General features: G+C 38.6%; 1 protein-coding gene across 3 annotated transcripts in view; it reads left to right on the forward strand.

Annotated features, from left to right (window-relative positions):
* The first annotated feature begins 625 nt into the window (after window positions 1-625).
* The window catches only part of pcdh11 (protocadherin 11), a 232684-nt gene continuing 215389 nt past the window's right edge, over window positions 626-17920 (forward strand). For 2 of the 3 annotated variants that reach the window (XM_088379247.1, XM_088379256.1), the window contains exon 1: window positions 17089-17218. The gene's annotated coding sequence lies outside the window, so the exon portion shown is untranslated. Of the gene's footprint in view, window positions 725-2095; window positions 2253-17088; window positions 17219-17920 lie in introns of those variants that run through there. The other variant, XM_088379239.1, reaches the window with a different exon arrangement.

Consider the following 17920-nt stretch of genomic DNA (forward strand, 5'->3'; position numbering starts at 1 on the left):
TATTGACAGAGACGTACATAGATGTTAATCTAATATTAATCTAAGTTTATTTTATAAATAAACTTGACCTGACTTAACTTTGTATGTAATCACATTACATTGGCGCCATTTTCACTTTGATTAAAATTTGTTTTTTAAATGATGCAACAGCATTCAGTCTGATTACTGTTGTTTTTTTTCTCTTTGTGTAGTGTGGCTTGGGTTTCAGTTTGATGCTATAGATTTGACAGAAAGCCAATGAGGCCTTCATTATTGCCTCATTCGTTCTTGAGTGTTTTGACATTTTCACTGCACTTTACTTGGAGTATGCAATAAATGTGCACATATTCCGTGGCTATCGGTATGTGACATTGTATGAGTTCCACTATCTCCACTTAAATCATTGGCTTATTTCACAAGAATATGACAAGGCTTTGTTTTTGACGTGCAGAAAAAAAAAACAAGCTTGCTCTGCATTTGACCACTGAATAAATCCACATAGCACAGAGATGCATCACACCTCGCTGGGTGTAATGAAACCTTTGCGGCTGCACAGTCTTTGGCCTCAGGAAGTGCCGTGCTCATCTTTCAAAGAGAGCTACGTATGCTTTGAACTTGTTTATGATGTGGCACTGTGTGCTCCTGTCTTACAAGCTTGGGAGCAGTTGGCAATTAGCCCTGCGGAAGCCGGAGGGTGAACTGGCTGAAGCCTCCGGAGCAAGTCAATAAAACATACAAACAACAGGTCTGTGCTCTGATTATTGCTCCTCTGGCTTTAGCAACACACTGTACAACATGTTGAACAAATGCTTGAGTAAACATTGACTGTCAAACTTTGGGCATAACCCTTTTTAGCAATGACATATCATCCTTTAGTTAAGAATTGGAAGTGATCTCCATTACGCATTGAATCACAACCGCAACATTTTTTATGCCTATTTTTTTATCCATTACCCACATTTGGGACATGTGCCTTCAGTAGGGACTTGAGTGACCTAATCCACCTCTTACTACACCACTAAGATGTAGCAAAATAATACACAAAAACACAAAATAACTATGCATGCTGACCTAATCAGAAAGCATATACTAGCTCAATTAATTCGAAGGTAGAAAATTGCTGATGTCAATCTGAGCCTGAGCAAAGGTATAACAGAGGTGAATCTAAAAATTGATTAATTAAAAAATAACAAAACAAACAAACAAAAAACAAAGAAAAGAAATAACATAAAAGATTATCTATCTGGGCCTAAACCTGTATTTTGGCTTCTCAAGGCCCCAGGCAAATTACAGTGGCATGGCAACTCATAGAAGCTAAAATCTGACTGAAAGACATACGCTGTGAAATAAAGATATTAGAATGCTTGAAATACAATTCCATCTAAATTGGATATGGATGGTGTTGGGCCAAAACCTTCTATGTCAAAATTAAGCAATTTATTTATTTGTTTTACGAATATAATATCTTGATTCATCCATGTGTGCATGTGCGTGTGTGAGTGTGCGTGTGTGTGTTACTTATACAAATGATAGATTAATGTAATGTTAAAAATAGCTTGCTGTCTTTGACGATGCAGTGTTAATGGTTGAACAAACATGCCATTTTTCTTGGTGACTTTTCTTGTGAAAAGTGATTTTGAAGATTGAAGGTACGAGAATTGTACATGACGCCAGCAGAATATAGTTCAGTGCTTCGGATTGTGTTTAGGTCAGCAGAGGAGGCGTTTTATTGGCCCTGACTGCACATCACGGACAGTACATGACCCCTGGCTTGTAACAATTGGTACGGTATGTTTGGCAAAAGAAACATAGTTTAACTTGAACCTTTAATAATATAGCAAACAGGATCCTTTCATGTTTTTAAAGCATTCCGTAGCATGTCAAAAAATTCTGGAAACAAATACGAGTGACTGAGTCACTTCTTGACATTAAACATCTATTTAACATTAACGGGACACTAAACTGGACTAAACATTGGCATTTATATGATAGGTCTATATGTAAAAATGACATCAGCACTAAAATTGACACCACTAAAGGAATCTCCTGCAGCAGGAGGGGCTCCATGCTGTCCATATGTGTTTTAGCAATCCTTTTTTATTTGTGCTTCTTCCAGGCAGCTAACTGGAAATCGAAATTAAGCACCAACATTCTAAAATCTGAACGATTCCGGTACAACGGGAATGATGGTCCCAGTTCCACTCGATTCCCGGTTTTGATGCCCAACCCGCTAGTTTTAATGACCAGCTATGGCACCAAGCAAGCTTTCACAGGTCAGTCATGGTACTATAGCATACATCTGATTTAGGGGTTGAAATCTTATTTTTGATGATGATGTTTGTTATGTATGTGTTGTTCTGAGTTGGTCTTCGCAAGTAGAGCACACGGTATAAGAGTACAGTTTTTCATTGTTATCTCTAAGGTTTCTCAGTTAAGATCAAGTTAAGTTCAAAATTTCAAAATGTATGTATGTGCCATGGTTAGGACCATTATTTTACTAAATGGCTGGCTGTTTCTCAGCATGGTAAAGGTCTGTATTTCTGGCACGCGATTTAAAATCAAACTACCAAGAAGAAGAAAAAAACGGGACGTTTAAATGACATTTTACAACACAGTTTAAAGTTCAATGTACTAAAAATGTGCCAAAATGTGTAAAGAAATCAAATATTTTTTTTTGTAAAAGAAATGTAGCTTGAGCACACTTGTTCCTCAGTTTAACACTACAATGTTAAGCTCAGACAGCTGTATGAGATTGGAACAGGATACACAGATACACAGACTGTCTTCCCTGATACATCGCAAGAACAGTGTACAGTGCCAGAATTTAAAGCAGCTCATGAATATGGAACGGTCCAGTTGGAATTTCCGTCCATAAAGCAGCTTGTCACTCAGAACGAGGTATCCACTTTCACCCTCACAAGCCTAAAACACGAAAAATTCACAGCCCATGATAAATTTGGCATATCCAGCTCACTGACAGTGATGTAGGGCTGCAGAAGAATGACCTGCTAAGTGTGTAGTGTATGTAAAAGGGGGTTCTGATCCACTGCCCCTTCGACAGAAGACAGAGACACACATAGACAAGGGAATTGGGAAGGTCTACATGTGAATCCAACAACCCAAGCATGCGTTCAAGTGCATCCCATGGGTTTTGGGAGGTTGTCAGTGGCCTTGTTTTTTCTTTCTTTAGGACTATAGTTTACTTTTGAAAATGAAAGGAATGAAATACTCTACATGGGAAAAAGTAGCTTTCATTTTGTCTAGGGGCCCAAGAGGATTGCGCAAAAGTCTCATATAGATTGATATTCTTTAATTCTGGTTTGACCATTCTCATGTAAATGAGATTAGATTCAACCCATATTTGGTTTGAGTACTACGCTGAAAGTAGACTATTGGAGGGAACTGACAGTAAAGCCCTTTTCGCACTGCACTTGGATTTGATGGTATTCCCCTGGGCAAAGGTGAAAGATGGCAATGTTTTAGCGTCTCCTTATTTGGCCCTTATTACAAAGCTACCCCCTGGAAGCTTTTCCTGTTTGTTTGGATGTAAAGTATTAACTTTGTCAAACTCCCTTGCTGTTGTAACTGGAATCGCTCCGCCACCATCTTTCCCATTGGCTGCGCCATTTCTTTTTTTGCCACTGGGCGCCACTGTAAAGAAAATCTGTCGTTGCTGCACCACGGAAGCCAACTCTCTCATGAAGACCCACTAGCCACTATATTTCCGCTGCTTCACTATTTCCTCCACTATTTCCATAATACTGTGTCTCTGTTTTGAGGAAACCCTGAGAAAGGATGTTTTGTAACAGCCTAGTCTTATCAGAAGTACAGTGTTCATCATCCAGGCTTGCAAAAGGCTAATGTCTGACAGGTGGGAACGCCATATTACCCAACATGATCTGCTTCTTCAGGGTGGTAGTGAAACACATTTTGTCCATTTTACATTCTGGATCCACACCCAGCGAACTTACTGTGACCTTTTTTTTTCCAAGAGAATTGAGGCTGTAGGTTGTTCTTGGGATATATCCAATCCAATTGAGTGGATGGGAAGTCACAGAGGCATAAAAGCCCAGAGAGCCATGCTGCAGATGCTGAACACATAATTAGTCCTGTCCCAGGAGGATGTATGGTGGGTCTGCTTATTTGAGACCACACATTAGAAATGACATTCTTTGCAGAGCACAGCAAGCCGTCTCTTTAAAATACGCATTATAACCTAACTGGTCAATACAATGACATTCTGTAAACCTTGTCAGTTTTGCTTGTCAGCCCCTAATGTTAGTACAGGAGTGTCTGCTTTAAACAACAACTAAAACATTGAAAGGGTGTTAATCATTACCATGGTAAAATTTGCCATGATTTGCCAAGCAATTTAACAGAGCAATAGGACTCAAAAGCAAACACTAATTGTTTCACTGGAGGAAAACACAACACAAAGGAATATAGCTTAGTGTCATTTTAACCATTAATTTATTTGAGTTCATTTTCTTATATGAGACACCATTTCGAATTAAATATGCTAGTTTTGCAAATAGTCATTCCTCACTGGGCTTCTTAAATTTGAAATGAATCGTTTCAGCAAAGCTATTAAAACATGTTTATTTAGATATGACCTAACAAAGCCCCTCACCCCCGCCCCGAGTGGCTTTGTTACTAGAGGGACTCAAAGATGAGGCTTAATTGCCACACTTTTAGGTAAGCGGTGTCAGGGAGGATTGCCTCACACTTGAAATTAAAAAGCTTGCATTCGCATAACTGAAATGATATGACACACAATGAGGAATTTCATTTGCACATAAATACTTGTGAAATGCTGTCCAAAACACGAGTGAAACACTCTCATACACACAGCTGAAACACCCTCTTCCTACGGCAACACTCTCATACACTCTACTGAATTTATTTTACTGATACACACTTCTAAAATGCTCTCAAAATTACCTCTGAAACACAAACTACTAAATCGCCCAATGAGGTGTCCGGAGGGAAATAGTGAAGCAAAATATACGTAGTAGCTAGCGCGTCCTCATGAGAGAGTTTGCTGCCATGGTGCAGCAACGACAGATTTCTTTTATTTTGACAGTGGCGCCCTGTGGCAAAAAAAAAAAAATGTTGCAGCCAATGGGAGAGGTGGCAGCGGAGTAGTTTCAGAGTTACAACAGCAAGGGAGTTTGACAAAGTTAATACTTTACATCCAAACAAACAGGAAAAGCTTCCAGGGGGTAGCTTCGTAATAAGGACACGCTTAAACATTGCCATCTTGCACCTTTGCCCAGGGGAATACCATCAAATCCAAGTGCAGTGTTAAAAGGGCTTTACTGTCAGCCAATAGTCTACTTTCAGCGATAGTGCTAAAAAGCACGTATGGGTCTGAATTTTTTCACATGGTATGCAACTCCAGTATGTGATAGATTTATACAAAATACGGATTCTTCATCCTGATTCAAACAGCTCTGAATGAACGAACCATAGCTCATCCTCATACTTGTTTGGGTCTGTGCCAGTGAGAGTTTCAGGCTGTCCGCCAGTTTGCTGTAAGGAGAAATTCAAGTTAGTAAAAGCAAGAATATCAATGCCAACTGCAAGCTATGCCGTAGTGCTTCGCAATAAGCGCTTCCACACTGTGAACAAGTGGTGTTTTAAGAAAACATAATCTGATCAAACAATGGATGTCTATCTGTCCACAGTCCACAATTAGAATATTTGATGACACCGATTTAATGGTTACTATTTTGTCATTTATGCTAGGAGTCGGGGAAGGTCAGTAATGAAATATTTTCATGCATTTACTACATCACTTGTCATCATGGGTGAGCTGAAGCTTATCCCAGCAAATCCGGACAAACTTGTTTACTTTCCATGCCACACACAAATTGTTTAACAACAAGATGATTGTATTGCTGCTTTCTTGAAATATGTAGTATTTCCAAGTTTCAAGAGGCATTGGACAATTTCACGCTTTTCATCATCGGGAAGAGCTTCCTTTTCCCCTATAATGCAAGAAAATTGTGACATGCTTGACAATGTGGAACGATCTCCTGAATTAATTTTCTTTTAATTAGGCTCACACAGTAAACTCATCAAACCTGGATGAGATTTTTATTAGTGATCAAAGTGGAACACATTAGGAAAAGCTTCCCCCCGAAATAGAATTCAAATGTTTTTATTTAACTCTAATCCTATATGCCTATTCATTTAGATAGCAGTGAAAGGGACCAGGAGGATGCTGGAGCGTGTGATGTCGTCAACTCATAATGAATTGCAAATTTGCCTGCTTACTAGGTTGTGATCTATTTTTATTTTGTTTAAAAAACACATCTGAAATCAGATCAAATTGTGCTGATGTTGTACAATTAGTCACTGGCCAATCACTATACGGGTGTGTTATACCCTCTTAGTCTGATGTTGCAGAGTCCAAATTAAAATGATTGTGTATACATGGCCATTTAATTTTCTGAGTGCCTTAATTTGATATATTACTGTCATTTAAGTATTATTTCAAAGTAACACCAGTCAAAGGCATTAAAGTATAAACAATCATCTGATGATGTGGGTTTTTACACAGCAGGGAACTGCAGCTGTAAGAAGCCGTACCGACATAGTACAAAGAAAGTGCAACCACTACGTTTGAATTCTCCCAAGACTCAAGCTTGCTTCTGAAGCCATTTTTAATGCACATCAATCTGTGCAATCTCCGGAAAGGTCCAGCTACCGAGTGGGAGCGATGAATAAAAGAGAGCGTCTGATGGAGCAGTCATCATGCAGATCAAAAGGAAAAGGAGATAATTAACAGCAGACTAATTGGTAACCACCCCAAGTTTTCATCAGATATGAGAACGGCTGCAGCTTTGCAGGATATTAATTGGAGCAGAATGTGCGTGAAATTTGTTCGAGTGAGGCATCTCTGTAAGAGATGGTGTGACACAATCACACTGACTCTACGCATCAGAAATAATGTATGACTATATAAAGGGAGCACACAAGGAATATCATGAAACAATAACAGTTCTCAGCAGGATAAAAAAAATACATTTTAATATTTTCATATGACTCAATTTTGCATTGTGCTTGTCATTTTGATAGGAGCTTGGTCAGAGCATACAAAAACAAAATGCAGTTCCGTGACATCTAGAGTACATGAACCCAAATTAATAGTAGCTTATTCTCTCTCCACCACTTTTCCTTTAAATGAATCTTCATTTATGATTCAAGCTCTTCATCAGAATTTTTTTTAATTTACTTCTCAGTCAGGCTTTTGCCACTGCCCAAAGAAAAACATGCATTGCTATGTGTTTCGTATTTTCATGCCAAAGTTTGAGGACACACAGTAAAGTACAAAAATGGTGTGTGGTGTTCACAGGTCAGCAGTGGTCTAATAAACCAGTGCAACATTCTGTCAAGCAACACTCACTGAGAAAGCACAAAAAGTAGGCCGGATTAAAAACGAAAATATCTATTCATAATGTTGAAAATGCCTCATTCCTCTGTAAAACCATTTCATTTCATTGCAAGGTCCTCAGCAAAGCAGTGACTCCAGACTACATATATATAGTATATATATACAATCTTTGTGTGTGTGTATGTATATATATATATATATATATATATATATATATATATATGTGTGTGTGAATATATACACACACACACACACACACACACACACATACACACTTTGTTGGATAGTTTGGACCTTTACATTTTGTTCTCAAAATGCCAACCTGAGATAGTTGTGTGTTATTATGAAAACCATGCTATATTGATGCTGTGGTAGAATAGTAGCGTTATCTCTGCAAAGGATTTTTCAGCATGTATAATTGTGTGAATTTCTGACTGGAGTTTTAATGCGATTTATTGATGAGGTTGTCATCAGTTTTCCCAATCATATATCTTTCTCCAAATTGATGACTATATGCAGCAGTATTGTAAAAAAAAAAACTATGTGTAATGTATGTGTGGAAGCAATTTAAAGATCATATATTTTCAAGGTTATATGTCAGTGAATTGTGTCTGTGTGGAATCTATATTCGACTCATGCAATTGACCATATGAATGATAAACGCACAAAAAGCTGATGAAAAAAATGTCATCCACTTTTTCATGCAATGCTTCATCAAAATGTAAAAAAAATTACAAGGTGTTGCGGTGAAAACATACAGCGGTGATGCATTTTGTGACCATGTGCATAGCTCAAACACTTAATGAAAAAATATCTAAATACTAACGATGCAAAAAAAAAAATCAACAATGAACACAAGGAAACAAATTGTAACAAGGCTGGAATCATGACAAAACTAGGGAAATATGACTTAGAACAACAAACCGACCGACTGAAAGAAAAGAAAGCTGGTCACTAAATACAAGCAAACCGAAAAGATTTTTGGCACGGGTTGCTTGAGAGAACTGACTGGCAAACACAAGGAACATGGCTGATAAGGTGACGACCTGACAACACATGATCAAGGATCACATAAAAACAACAGAACATAAACCAAAACTACCGTAAATTTAATTGCATGACTTCTCCATGAGGGGGCAATATAATACAGTCATGCAGATGTAAATAAAGAAAACTGCCACAACTACTCTTATCAACTCAGTAATCTGAAGTCATAGTTATTATTTTTCCTAAAAGATAAACAATTATGGCAAAAAGAAAAAACAAATACCTATACTCAAATTTTTATTTCAATGTGCACTAAATGTCAATGGGTCGTTTTGATGCACGTGTCACCTATTGTCAAAGATTTATGAAACACATAAATTCACTACCCAAGCAAAAGCTCTCATCTTTACTGTTGAAACAACACTATAATAATTTCTACTTTGCGACTTCCTTAAATGGAAACAACCCTTTTTAAACTGGATCGATGGAACGAGGCAGTGTTCCACATATGGTTGGATTTGTTTGTACTACACGTATAGGACAATGCAACTTGTAAACAAATCATGGCGGTTTGTTCTTTGAAATGCCTTAATTTTCCCAACATATTGTGACGAGAAAGCAGTGTAGCAAGTCCTCAGGGAATCCGCCTTTGCCTAAACGTGGGAGGAGAATGTTTTTAAAAATATATAAAATTAGATGTGAGGTTTATTCTGCTCAAGTGCAGAGTGCTTGTACTTGACAGTGAGTTATTTAGTCGCAGGTATACAAAAACAAAGTATTACATGTTTACAACCCCCACTGGGAGCTGCGGGTCTAAATATAAAAGGCTTTGCAGCACATATTGAAATCTCAGAGGGGCGCAGATGTCTCCAGTCTTTCATGAACTGCACTGAGCCTTGTTACTTCTTCCTCTGTAAAGGTAGAAGTCGTTGTTTTATATGTTAATGCAGTGTTGCTTAAGGAATTGCCTGGTTTGTCTGAGCTGTGATCCCTGAGAGTTCCAGAGACATTGTGGAAATGAAGGCCTAAGGGACCTCATGAACTAAGCTTCGTGTTTGCAGTTTCATATTCAGCCTAACCTTCATATAGATTGTGTGTGTGTGTGTGTGTGTGTGTGTGTGTGTGCGTGCGTGTGCGCGCGTGTGTGTACACTTGCACACTTTCTGTAAATCATATTAACTGAAATTGCTGACCCGAACAACCAATGATTTATAAAGGAAAATCTTGAAAATGATCAGGGGTGCCCAAACTTTTGCATACGACTATATATATATATATATATATATATATATATATATGTATAGTAGTCGTATATATATATGTACCGTAAATTTCGGACTATAAGCCGCGACTTCTGAAATTTTGAACCCTGCTGCTCATAGTCCGGTGCGGCTTATATAGGATTTTTTTTCCATGATTTTTGTGATGACTTGATCACTTTTATACACTCGTAAAAAGGCTGTGGACCGCTGTTGTGCGGCGCCACTTTGCTGGGCAGAGGGATATGTGACACAGTCACTGGGGAGAAAAGTGGTGTGTTGATCGCATGTACATCCGCCAGGCAAATAGTGCCGTGTAATTCACACAAAGAAGAGACAGAACGAGATCAAGACGGACATTACCGGAAACCGGAAGAAAATAAGTTCATAAACACTAATTAACTGTTAAAATAATAATAATTGCACAGCATCGGCCTCTGAAGATGGAGCCCCACCAGGAATTTGCCCAATGTGCCCCATGGCCAGTCCGACCATGCATGGGACTCAGTAAAAAAACTCCTTAAATGTGTTGTCGTTTTGAATGAATGAACATAAATTAAATCAAATTGAAAAGAAGCATTCATTCAGTGTACAAATAAATCCCCATTCAGCCGTGCATGCACTGTTAAAAAGGGATCACCGCAAAATACCAACATTACATGACGTAACCACTCCCAAGAGAAGTTTTCATTTATATTGTGCTCAGACACTTAACAAACAGGATTTATTAGCTGAACAATTACTGAGCTTTTGAAAATGCTGCTCTTGGCTTGCATTCTTTGCCATGATGGAAAGCATTACCGGTGTTGGCTATCATTCAACGGCTTGGGGGAAACATTTCTTATATTTTATATGTACTTTAAATGGGTAACACAGAATACAGCTTGAAAAGTAAATTCAAATTGTAGTTAAATATAATAGAATGTGGTGTATGTAGAATATTTTATGATCTGTACAAAGATCATTTCACTGGAGCTGTGCTTGCAAGTTTTTTTTTAGGAAACCGCCAATGAAAGGGTTAAACGTTCACCCGAGATGTTGGTTTGAACAGTGAGATTAAACGTGCCAATGTCCACAGATAGAAGACAAACAGACCACGACGGCATTGTTGTCAACAAAACCACAGCAAACACTTTATCTTTTCCAATGCCAGTGCCAGGGTGAGGAGGGGGCGAAATATGGAATTATAGCACAATAATACAGATTGGCTGGTAACAAGGTTAAAAGCTGATAGGATTTGAGGAGAACCCTGTGCCGTGCTTCTGCACAAAGGTGACGGGAGTATCAAGCCCTGGTTAAGAATAATGGTTTCCCTTCAGGAGGATGTGAAATTGGATTGCTCATACAAAGTGCTTGCTGAGGATAAACCTGTGTTATCCAATTATCCACCTAAACTACATTAAGTAGGCGGAAGGTATGGAGTCCTTGCAACATTAGATGCTTTCAACAGAAAAATCACCAAATATGCACGGTTAATGCTTACAGCTCACTTTTTTCCCCCTGATCCTAAGAGCAAAAATATTGCCCTTCAGGTTGACAAAGAACATTCGGAGTCTGTCTCAGCTGATAACCTCTTGTTGCCGCTGCAGGACCAATGCAGATTGCGCCGGTGCCCAACAGAGGGCAATAGTTTATTGCACATTGCTTCATACACATTAGCACTGATTTAGAAATTCATGTCTCTCTACAATTTAAATTGTCTATCATAATTTTTTTGCAGCAGCCACTGCTGCTGGTAAAACATTCTACAATTAAGGCTTTACAGACAAAAAGGCAGGTGCTGCAAGCAAATGTTTTCAAGTAATCTAGCTATGGAATGAAGCAAGCGATCTCTGCTTTCACACTTGGTGGCAGACTTAGTATAAAATACAGAAATAACTCAATAAAAATTCAAACTACAGATATATTCTAATATTATTATTTCGCATTGAGGATACTGATGGTGCAATTGTTCATTCAGCAGATGTGAATGATTGTCTGTCTTCACACAGTATGCGCCCTGTGATTAACTGGCGACCACTCCAGGGTGAAGTCTCTCTGTCAGCTGATAGGCATAGTGCCCTGTGAACCTGAATAGGACACGTGGCATAGAAAATGGATGGATGGATGGATGGATGGATGGATGGATGGATGGATGGATGGATGGATGGATGGATGGATGGATGGATGGATGGATGGATGGATGGATGGATGGATGGATGGATGGATGGATGGATATTTCCTGCTGTGAAAGGATGCCTAATCCAGTCTGTTTGACATAACACAACATGGGTTTGATATTGATTTTCAGCTGTGTGAGGCCCAATGTTTAACTTTTTTTTTTTTTTATTTGATCAAATTATTGCTTTGTCCATACACATATTTTAGATTGTCTAAAGAATTGGATATCATCTTCCATTGTTGTCAGAGTTATTAAATAAAAACATCTCTGCACCTCTAGCTCAGGTTTCATGACATCTGTATTGTGTGTGTGTGTGTGTGTGTGTGTGTGTGTGTGTGTGTGTGTGTGTGTGTGCGTGTGTGTGTGTGCGTGTGCGTGTGTGATATATGATATATGTGTGCATGTGTTTTTTTTTTTTTTTATGTTTTTCAACCAGACTAAAATATAAAAGATATCAAAAGTGAAAACATCCAAAGAGGCAAATAAGATGCAAACGACTGAGTTCTGAAAAAAAGGGAGAGTACCAATAAATTAGTAATTAACCATTACTGACAAATTCAGCCAACTTCATGCTTCCATAAAGAAGGGGAGAAGATAAAAAGAAGGGGGCAGGGTTGATGGAATTTTCAAAAATACTTTTGCAGCTCTTTGAATACATGTTTAAAATGGAAAATGGGTGGTGTCACTAAGGCAAACAGACTCAGCTTCATTTTCATCGCAAGCAAATAATGTCTCTCCCATATTATTTATTATACAGTATACGACTGTGAGAGTCATTCGCATTTAAGATGTAATGAAAAAGGTTTCTGGGGTTTAATAGTTTGACGACAAGACCTTTCCGTCCTCACCATGATCAAGTGAAGAAAGCCGTAAGAGGCCCTTTCTGTGGTGGGCATTAATGACCTGTTCTCACTCATGCCCCCTCCAGTGGCACTGAACCCTGCCTTTGAGATGTCGTTTTCAGATGATGATCTCTGCGCGTGGACAATAGGGGGAGGGGACGTAGGCTCCAGGTTACTCTTGTTACAGAGGGCCCCCACTCACCCCATCACAGTGGCCACCATGTAGGCGTCTGATTCCCTGCAGCAGAGGGCTGATTATCTGCATGGCAGCGCCTAGTACATTTACAGCCAGTGACTATGATAGTCCCTGGCAGCAAGCATTTTTAGTTCACTGTCTCATGCTCCTGTTAATTTGATGACAGTGAGTCCTGCGCAGCTGCAGGAAAGGGTGTGTTGTTTGTGTGGATTTCATAAATAATACCTCTCCATGGCTAAGCCTCCGCCAGGATGAATGTTACGAAGGGAAATGAGAAAAGAAAGAAAAGCAGTAAGACGAAATCCTCCAGAATGCGCCCCAGTTGATTTATATTTAATGCTTCTCTGTTGGATTTTTACTCTGTTGCTTTATGGTGTCAGATAAAGGCGAAAGAGGAGCAGAGACTGGCTGCTGTTATATGGAGGCTATCATGAATCAAGTCCCTGCAAACACCATGTGAGCTCCCTGACAATGACATTATGGCAGACGGAAATTACAATGTAATGACTCATTATCTGCCAACAGTATTGTGTAAGTATGATAGACCGAGAGGGAAACGTGCGAGAGCCTTGCGATGTCTCTAGTTTTTACAGTTACACTTTGATGATACTCGGAAAAAGAGGAAAGAGCTATTTTGGGTGTAGTTTACAGCGTTCCGTCGTCTTCATCATCTATTCACTGATAAGACGGAATTCATAACGGCGACTCATCGAAAGTCATATGTTGAAGAGGGGCTGTTGCATGTCCTGCATATTCATTCAATCGGAATAAATGATAGCAATTAAATAATAGATAGTTGAAATGAAAAGGAAATGGGTTCTTTGTGGCAATGCCTCTCTGTGATAAGAAAGAGGAGAGCATTTCTTTACGTAATGAGGACTGTTGTCATTTTCTCTGGGTTGCAAATTCTCGACAGGTCATTCTTGTAAAATTAATTTCTCCATGTCCCAATTAGAGCTTTGAGGATATCGGGTCGGACTGCGTGTGACATGGATTCCTATGAGCTCAGAGACAAGGCCGCACGTCTGGCACACTGTGCATCACTCCGGGTCTGAAAAAAGCCTGAGCCTCTGATTGTGCGTTGTGATACTGTATTGCTCTGAGACAATACTCAGTTCTTTTGAGGAGTTTTCAGGCAATGCAGATGTTCCAGCATTCTCGAAGCCTGCAGAAATGTTCTGAAGAAACAAGCGCGTTGCCACCAGGGATGCTCTCGCAACTTTATTTTCTCAACAATGTAGTGAATCATCAGCGCAGAAGACGGACTAATGTTTTCAGACATAAATGCTGATGGAAGTCCTTCATCTCTTAGACCTTCCCTTGAGCCTCATATTATTCTATGTTACATGAAGAGAATGTAACATTACTCAATAATGCATCAGTGAATTGTCCGCCAGTTGAACTGGAGTGCCCACGGTAGATATCCATACTGCATGTACGAACAAAAGGTAACATTCATTTTATAGTAACGTCAATTTATACGGTGCATTTTCTGGGTGCCAAAAGATGCAAGGTTTTGTTATTTTTAAGGTCGCACACTTCTTCTGAACAGGAAATATCCAGATTGGTTGCCTTAGTGTCCTTGCTGAATTTTTCAGTGGGGTAAGTAACCATTCATTTGAAGATGTGTCTAAATCTGAACATGGGTTCAACACTTTTTTCTTGCTTTATCCATTCATTGAAATACAATGAGGAAGTTGCATTTATAAAATTATAAGCCAATCTGCATCCTTTAAGGACATGAAAATATATCTAGAGACATAGATTTAATATTGAGAGAGGTCAACTGGAACATGTTTTTACTTTAGGGACAGTTGTGAATAAGAACAAAGCATTTTTGGCCCGCTTCGTCTTTTTTTAAACATGTAGCCAATCACAAAAAAATAAATAAACAAATAAATAAATAAATAAATACAACCAATTTGCTTCTCAACTGTGCCAAAATGCTTTTGAGCAAGGCACTGAACCTACCCACTCACTCAACAGAAGCAGTGCTATTTGAACACCCTTTTGAGGTCTCTCCTTACTTGCTTGCTTACATGTGTGTGATATGGTTCAGTGTTGTGTGCAAACACAAGTGTGAGCGTGAGTAGAATTTCCCCTCAAGGGATTTTAATAAGTGTCCTCCAATTTACATAACTGACAGCATGCTTTGTTGTAATTGTCTTATATGTTTGCATCAAATAAGAGAAGATGAGGGTAGTATCATCATCTGCAACAAACATCCTTTTTTTCATATTCTCAGCAATTAACCTTTGTTTATTTGGGAGAACATTAAGTTCAGACATTAAGACACTAAAATAGCTTGTAATCTAGACCAAAGCCCAGCAGTATGCTCAGCCACCACCTACAATGGAATAACACATTATTCATTGTCTAGACATCTAAAGCAATTCAATTTTAAGATTTTATTATATGTATCTTTTCTATCTTAGGTCCCCTGAATTGTTATTCTGTGGCCATTTTTTAATCTAACAAACACAAATATAGAGCAGGACCAGAAAATCAGATTTAGATGCAGTACTCTTAAGACTTCAGGACTTAAATCATAAAAGAATATGATTAAACAATGCCCAGAAGTGACAAGACTTTTTTTTTGTGTGCATCGTTGGTCATAAATAAACAAGCAGTGTTGGAACACAGCAACCATCTGGCAGAGGCTAAAAGAGTTATTTGTGGCTTTCTGAATGACAATGCATTTGAGACATCATAAATCTGATTAATGTGCTCGACTAAAAGGGACACTGTAAAATTATATGCCAATGTAATTTCAAAGCAATTTCGTCCCTTTTCTGTGAGATGTTTCTAAATGTCACGAGGATATTATTGGTCATCCGTGTTTGTTTGTGTATTGCACATTTATGGCAACGGTAATTGAACATAATGACAGTTTGCAGGACATAATGTGTGGCATTTTCACCAATGACATTCAAAAACAAGCCATATTAAAACCCTTACCTCATATACCGCACCACATACCGTTTAGAAATAAAAACTTTTCCGATGAGGTTTGAGGACACATAACTTTGATTTATTTTGCACAGCCTGAATATGTTAATTGATTCAACCACAGTTGTTATATGTTAGTTAAAATTATGGGTCTGTTAGTATTTAGACATACTGTGACTATAAAATGTTTAAATGTTGAAGTCTTCGTAACAACCATTGCAAATGATTCAGAACTCGTGTATCTTTATGGCTGCTGTCGCAAAACGTTTGGAAGGCTCACACAGATAAAAAAATGATAATAATAAATAATAGCGTGCTATTAATCTCTTTCTTCCTTGTGAGAACATAAGCAAAGGACGGAAAGAGAGTGCAGGGCAGCCATTATAAATCCAGGACAGTTACTGCTCAATACCATCAGCAAAGGCAATGGGGGAATAAATGGTCCCAATAAAGGCTTGAGTTAGAGGTTGCAATAGACACGGATGTGCTTGGTTCCACACGTCTCTTTAATCATCTACATAAATGGAAGACATTATGGATTACTTCTATTTTTAATGCCAATATAACATTTTAAACAAAATATGTGTAAACAATTCTTCATAGCAGATGTGTTTTGGGTTATTAACAGATGAACAGCTGCTGTTTCTACCAAAAAGGGCCTCATTTGCTAATAAATGCATAAAAATGTTCTTACTCTGTTCAGCGTACATGCAAAATCACTGTCACATTTATGATGTACATCCAGCCATCCATTTTCTGAACCGCTCCTTCTTACAAGGGTTGCGGGCATGCAAGAGCCAATGCCAGCTGACTTCTGACAGCAGCCGGGGGACACCCTAAACTGGTTGCCAGGCAGTTGCAGGGCAAAAGAGATGACCAATCATTCACGCTCACAATCACACCCACACACAATTTGGAGTGCTCAATCGGACTACCATGCATATTTTGGGAGTGTGAAAGGAAACTGAGAGAAGGGGGAGAACATGCAAACTCCACACAGAAAGGTCGGAGACAGAATTGAACTCGAAACTTCTGCACTGGGAGATGGGCGTCTTGCATTTATGATTTGTACCGGACATGAATTTCCTCACCACCAAACGTACTGTATTCTAGTCAATCGGAATTCATTCTAAATGATGGTTTTGTCCCTGCCTGCTGCCAACGACATTGTCACGTCAACTGACAAAAGGCAGAGCTCATTTAGTCAAAATATCTACTAGTTCCCCTCCAGACCTGAAGGGGGCAGAAAGAAAAGCCAAAATAATCCAACTTTCTGTCAGATTTGAGGGACGGCCATAGTGCCTACAGACCAGCATGGGGACTTGGGGAACAAACAAGGGAAAGCCTGTTAGTGAAAGAAAAAAAAAGCTTAGACAGGAAAAGAAAAGAGAAGAAAAGAAAAGAAAGAAACAAAGAGACTCCTCACTCCCTGCTCACACACAACTGGTAAGAAATGGACTTTGATGCAATCGTTCTAAGTTTGGTTAATGCTTGGTTTGAAATGTTTGGTTTGAGCTACGGGCTGTGTTTATCTGAACTTTGAGTTGCTCAATCAATTTGAAGTATTCACAAAGGCAAAGTGGATGATTCTGTTTGGCATAAGCTTATGCTTAAACATTGAGTTTAGTTGCTTATTTACTTTTACTTCATTACTTATGCTTCATATTTTCATATGTTTCATATTTTTATATATGTATGCAATTACTGAAGTTAGTTAAAATAATGCAATGTATTCTTTGTTTAAAAATGAAACAGAGGAAGATCTGCGTTCTAAGGACCAAGGCCCTTTTTTAAGTTGGGGCAAAGAAATGGGAAAATCAGGACAACTTGACAGCCATAAACCACATTTTTTTTCCTATAAATGAGCATCTACTTGACACAGCCAAACCAGTTCGCTGATGTTAAAAGTTGCCAGAGATGGCCATAAACGTGCACAACTCTTAATCTTTATCCCATTTTCAAAGTTGCTGAACACAGAAATTGACAATTTATATAAGAATGATGTTATGACTTTCTAATTAATTCCAAAGTTTAATTTAAGCCTGTGGCACAAAAAATGCATATCGAAAGAAAATCATGAAATTAGCATTGGGATGCACAGAAAATAAACCAACCTACTTTACAGTATGTGTTATGTCTCAAGAAACA

The sequence above is a fragment of the Syngnathus floridae genome, chromosome 1 (genome assembly GCF_059516105.1).
Source record: "Syngnathus floridae isolate MCC-2025c chromosome 1, RoL_Sflo_1.0, whole genome shotgun sequence".
Classification (NCBI taxonomy): Eukaryota; Metazoa; Chordata; class Actinopteri; order Syngnathiformes; family Syngnathidae; genus Syngnathus; species Syngnathus floridae.